The following is a 6,042-nucleotide window of genomic DNA, read 5'->3' on the forward strand; positions in this document are numbered from 1 at the left end:
GCCTTCAGCAGATTTAAATAGAAAGTCCTCAACAAAGAAGGCTCATATGAAGATGAACTTTTGATTTCTTAACAAAGTTTTTTTTTTTTTTTTAAAGTGGATGTTTCTGTGGTTTTATGGGTTGTGCAATATGGCTTTGTAATGCTGATCCACATGCTCAAGGGGGCAGTCTAATCAAATGTTCCTGATAGTGAGGCTCGGGCTTTTTAAAATAATTTATTGCAGGAATTGAGCAAAGTAGGCTTCATTCGGTCAATTTACAAACTCCCAGCAACCACACAGCTGCCACACTGTTTTAAAGAGACATCGGTTTACAATGTAGGTCGGATGTGGACCAACAGAGAAGACTGCAATACAATGTAAAAATCTGACAAAACTTACACTAATGGACACAAACATGGGGCCCATGGGCCAAAACTGGGCCACCAGAGGGTCCAATCAAGCCCATGGGATGACTTTATAAAGTGTAAAAATTACAGAGAAGACATCAACTGCTAATTGTAAATTTGTATATTTTAAAACTGTACATTTAAAATCATTTCTAGACCATGACAAGTTGTTTTGATCATGAAGTAAAATTCTAGATTGCTCATTGTTCTATTCTCATTTTGTGTCTCATTTTTGTAATATTTTGTCTTGTTTTTCTTGTTTTTTGTCGTTTTTGTCTGACTTTTGATCATAAAATCAAAAACTATATTATTAATTTCCAGATAACTGTGACTAAATGTTTTGTGTCTTTCTCGACACTCTGTGATCTGTAAATTGTCATGTGTAAATGATAAACTGAGGCATAATATTGTTGAAATTGAATTTATTTTTCTTCAAAAATTTCAGTTTGTTCATAATGTTTTGTAAAAATATAATTTCTGAAATGTGAATGTCTTCAGAATCTACTTTTTGCACTAAAACAAAGGGAAATATTTAGAGTTGTGAGTATTTATAGGTTATTATATTCTGATTTTACTGGTCCGGCCCACTTGAGATCAAATTGGGCTGAATGTGACCCCTGAACAAAAATGAGTTTTACACCCCTGCTATAGTGTACTTAAGCATTAAACTACTGAATCATTGATCAATATTCATGCCAAGAAGAGAAAAAGATGTGTTGATTTATGTGTAGTGAAGCTTTGTCATCACCTAAGCAGAATTACTGCAAGCATCCCATCGCTGTTCAATAACTAACTTTAAAAAAAATCTGTGCAAGCAGATTTTGTTATTAAAGTGCAGCTTCTTTGGAATGCCTAAAGCACAGTACGGAAAAAAAAACTTGGCACACCTCCCATATGGAACTTCATTTAGCAGGAGAGCTAAATGCAGTCTTACTCCGTCAGCTTGTGGCCAGCATGAGGGAATAAATCTGGCAGCAGGTGATGGACAATGGCTCACCAGAAAAAAATGAAGACTAACTTGGCAGAAAATCTTGTCTTGTTCAATCTGCTAACAACTTTACTTTCTCAACAAATAAGGCAATATTTTCTTTGTGCAGTTTTAATATGTTAAGCAAATTTAAAAGCCAAAGAAATGGTTAATTGCGGAGAGAAAAACAACCTCCTTGCCAAAAGCAACATATTGATTACATCCAGCCATTCCGTCACCCCTCTTCTCTGGGGGAGTATTGATAGCTTTCACCAATCTTACCGGATTCAGTACCTTGCTGTGAAGGGAATGGCATGAGGAGAAGAAGCCTGATCAATAAACAGCTGTTGTGAATAATGCCTTCTTTTCTTTTGAATCTAATATGCCTTTGTAGGAAAAAAAATATCTGAGGAAGTTTGAAGAAACATCTCAGTTTGCATCAGTTTGTTGTGTTTATGTATATTAGATGAAGTTCTTCTTAAGTGTGTGTTGAAAGCAGTTTTATTTTGTTGGGATTTAAGATTACAAGCAAAAAGACAATCAGATACTGAGATGTCTGCTGCACTCGGCTGCACTGTGCAGATCTTATTAACCAGCCTCAGCCTGGTGAGTGAATACCTTATCTATAATATGCTGAAATATTAATTAACTGCAATCACCACTATCAAAGGCTTTGCAAATGTGATTTTTTTCCAGACTGGCATTTTGTTCACTGCATAGTTAAAGTTTAGAAGGAAAGTCATGAGCAAATCTCTCCACACAGCATTAATAAATAGAGGGAAAGAATATTTTTCTTAAAAAAGTTGAAAAATACTCCTTTTTGCATCCTTTATGGATGCTTGAACTGCATGCACCAAATATAGGAGCAACCGTGAATAAATCTCAAATATTTAATCATAAAAAATTTGACTGCAACATTTTTAGTGAATCCAAGCATGTCCACCAGGTAGTGAGTATTTCGGTCTATGGCCTTTTCACTGACACCCTATCGAAACTGCCCACCTGGTAGCACCATCACTGTGAATGTATATCTGCCGAGGTATGTTATCAGGGCCGGAGTCTGAGTACACATGAAAAGTTTGAGGCAAATTGGATCATGTACAGCCTAGTTAGAGAGCACTTCCTGTTTCATGGTTACCCATCCACCAGGTGATGCTCTCTCTGTGACTGTAGTTTGGTCTGTAGAATTCGTCAGGGCAGGACTCTGACCACACATGCGAAGTTTGAGGCAGATTGGAGCATGTACAGGCCAGTGAGAGAGCACTTCCTATGTCATGGCGAATTGTGAAAACTCCACCAGCCACTATGTCCAAGCCCTACAGACTTGCTTACATATCATACTGATAATTTTTTAATCACCCATGTCTGGTGTACATCCTTGCCAGATTAGAGCTCTGTTGGGGTTACCCTGTTTGGGTTTCTACCTTTGAAAATGTGCAAAAATGGGTCCAAAATATGTCACATAAATCAAATGGCTGACTTCCTATTGTGTTTCATGTATGACTGTCAATTACATTTCTGTGCGTCTTGATGAGTTACTTATGACAAATTTCATAGCTGGATAACGTTGCTTTTTATACCGACAAATCACGGAATTGCACGAAATTTCGTATATGATGTTGCATTTCTTGTCCGGTTCTATTTTGTCATTGGGGTGGACTAATAGCTACCGGAGTTTTGTATGTGGCCTCAATGCTGTGTTAATGTTGTGTTCTCTCATTATGCATTGTATAGGTTCTGTTATCCCACAGATATATGGAATGGTGATTATATCTTTATTTTTATTGTCCGGTTTTTGTGTGCGTTTTGTTTTTGTTTCCTTTTGTTTTTTCTATTTGTTATTGGCTTGTTGTTTTCCTTTGTTTATGACCCACATCGGTATGTTGGCAGTGTGTGAGTGTGTTCTTGATGTGTGTTTCCTCCTCCTGTCTGTCTTTGTCGTCTGTTATGATGCTGGTCCGTTCATAAAGTGTTCTGACTACTGAAAGTTTCATAGCTGTAGGAGACATGTCCTGGTGGTAGAGCCTGTTTGAAATTTTCCAGGTGGTGCTATTGAGCCATTTTGGCTCACACCTGTGCAAGTTCCATAAAATATCAAATTTTCACCAGTCCTGATGTGTGTGCAAATTTTCACATTTTCAAGTATTTTCAGGCCTTCAAAACTGCGATTAGAACTGGAGAAGAAAAATTTAAAAGAAGAAACCCATGGGTTTCAGGTAGGTCCTACGCACCTTTTTAAATTAAAATCAAAATGCATGTGTATTGGCAGTGTTTTGGAATAATTAAGCATTACATAAAAAATTGTCCTCATATTCTTTAGAATTTCACCAAGTGAACTCAGTCTAATGATTAAATATGCCACGGCCAGTCGAGTTCCTCCCCAGGAAGTTGCTCCCAACATCAAGAATTAAAAACAGCCAAAACCTGATAAGATGCTTCACTTTTTAAGTGAGAATTCAAAGTTTAGTACTCTTAACAGGCCCTTACAGTTGCAGTTCTGACAAGATTTATTCCAGAGCTGGAAAATTACCAGTGGAGAGCTATAAATTAAAGGCTGGGAGGTGATCAAACCAGAAATTCTTGACATTTTCTCATTCTGGAAGTAAAATAAATCTAAAATAACTTCATCATGCACCTAACAACAAAATAAAGCTTCATCTGGATTTGAAGTGAGACCAGCAGAGTCAGAGTTGACATGTTGCCTTTGTGCCATATATCAGTATTGTGCAGAATGTATTACTGAGTAACAGTAATGTGATTACTTTTTAAGTAATGAATAGTGTGACATCCAGGAACTGCAATTTAAACTTAGTAGGGGCTAATCCCCTGTTAGAACGACTTTTTGTCTGGTGGGCTTCTTGCTGCGCAGTGAGGAGCTGGATGTGAGCGCAGATATCTGCTTTGTCTTGCCGTGACACTTTACCGATTCATCCGGGACATGCTAGAATTAGCGCTGCAGCTGAGGGTCATGAGTAATGTCAGTAATTACTACTGCTGTTGTGTAAATTCTTCACTGAGTAATACATAATTAGTTACATATTTCAAGTCGGCAGCTCAGCGACTAATTTGGGACAAAAAACCTGCTTATTTAGAGAGAATTGAAGATGCACACACACCAAAAAGGAACTAACTATTTTTCAAAAGTAGACTTTGGTAAGTAAGAACCAAAAGTGGAACTCACTTTGGTGAAGGTACACTCAAAGTCTACACATCTACTATAGAAATACAAGGTGGTTGAGGCACATGCTGCAAACAAAAAATTCTCAGACTGCATTAAAACTCTTGCAGAAGAACCTTTGGTGTTTTGCTGCAAGAGTTAGCCAAAGCAGCTCCAAAATGTAATCAAACCCGATGAGCTACAAACCAGCTGTTCATTGTGAATGATTCTCCTCGGAAGCAGTGGGCAGTGAGCGTACAGATTTATGTAAACTTTGAACTAGAGGACTGTTTCTACTATGGCAGTAGTAGCACCTTCATACTGTCACAGCTTTTATTTTCACTTCCATGAGACATATACAAGTGCATCTCATATGATTAGAATATGGTGGGGAAAACCTCAATATTTTAATCAAACATTGCTCAAAGTGAAAATTATGTAGATTCTAGACTCATTACACATAAATTGAAACATTTTAAGTCTTTAATTCTTTTAACTGTGATGATAACTTTGATGAAGCTTACAGTTCTTGGTAGCTGCCTTCAGTTCTTCTTTATTGTTGGATCTGGTCCATCCCATTCCCATCTAGACACATCACAGACTTTCTGTGGGGTTCAGATCTGGTGGGTTAGCTGGACAATCTAGCACTTTAATGTCATGTACCGCAAAGCCTTTCTGAGTAGCTTTGGCAGTGTGGGGAGATCTCAGGCCGTGTGGGGAGATCTCAGGCCTTGTGGGAAGACACAATCTGCATCTTCAAAAAGCTCTTTAGCAAACTGTAGCATGTAGTGCACTGTCGCCTTGCAGCTAGAAGATCCCCAGTTTGTGTCACGGCTTTCCCAGGATCTTTATGCATGGAGTTTGCATGTTCTCCTTTTGTATGCATGGGTTTTCTCTAGGAACTCCGGCTTCCTCCCACAGTCCAAGAACATGCTGAGGTTAATTGGTAACTCTAAACTGTAAGCGTGAATGCGAGTGTGATCGTTGGTCTGTATATGGGTCATTCCAGGACTGGAGGACATTTTATATCCCACATCAAATTTCAAATAATCCATGTACAAAATACTAAAACATGCAGTTGTTGTGTAAATTTACTTGTCCTGAGACCAAATCTTTAAAAAACTAGGAGAAAAGAATGCTTGAAAATATTTTTTAAAATACCAATTAGGTCTGAAGTTCCCCCTAAAATGCCATTTTTCTCTCGTCCCAACTTCTCCTCCTGAGAAAAAGCTACAAAAAACATGTAATAAAAATGGTACTGTTGATGTGTAAGGTGAGCCAATCAAGCTTTTGATAGTTTATCACCTATTATTGATAAATATGGAGCAGAGAAGCTTTATTTTGGAGCCCAAATGTCCTCCAATTCTGGAATAACCCACCAGTAAGTATAAGTACAAAAACAAGATGCACAGTAAAAGTGGATTTTGATCATACTGGACCTTTAAAGTTTGTTAAAACAGGTTCCAGTGAGTGTGTCAGTGATTAGGGCTCCTCTGGATCCACCCTAGCTGTGGGGGTGTGGTGTGCTG

At 38.0% G+C, this 6,042-nt stretch overlaps 1 protein-coding gene across 1 annotated transcript in view; it reads right to left on the reverse strand.

Moving 5' to 3' along the window:
* Positions 1-6,042, reverse strand: part of psip1a (PC4 and SFRS1 interacting protein 1a) — a 259,251-nt gene that overhangs the window by 142,921 nt on the left and 110,288 nt on the right. The window lies entirely within an intron of this gene.

The sequence above is a fragment of the Acanthochromis polyacanthus genome, chromosome 3, assembly GCF_021347895.1.
Source record: "Acanthochromis polyacanthus isolate Apoly-LR-REF ecotype Palm Island chromosome 3, KAUST_Apoly_ChrSc, whole genome shotgun sequence".
NCBI lineage: Eukaryota > Metazoa > Chordata > Actinopteri > Pomacentridae > Acanthochromis > Acanthochromis polyacanthus.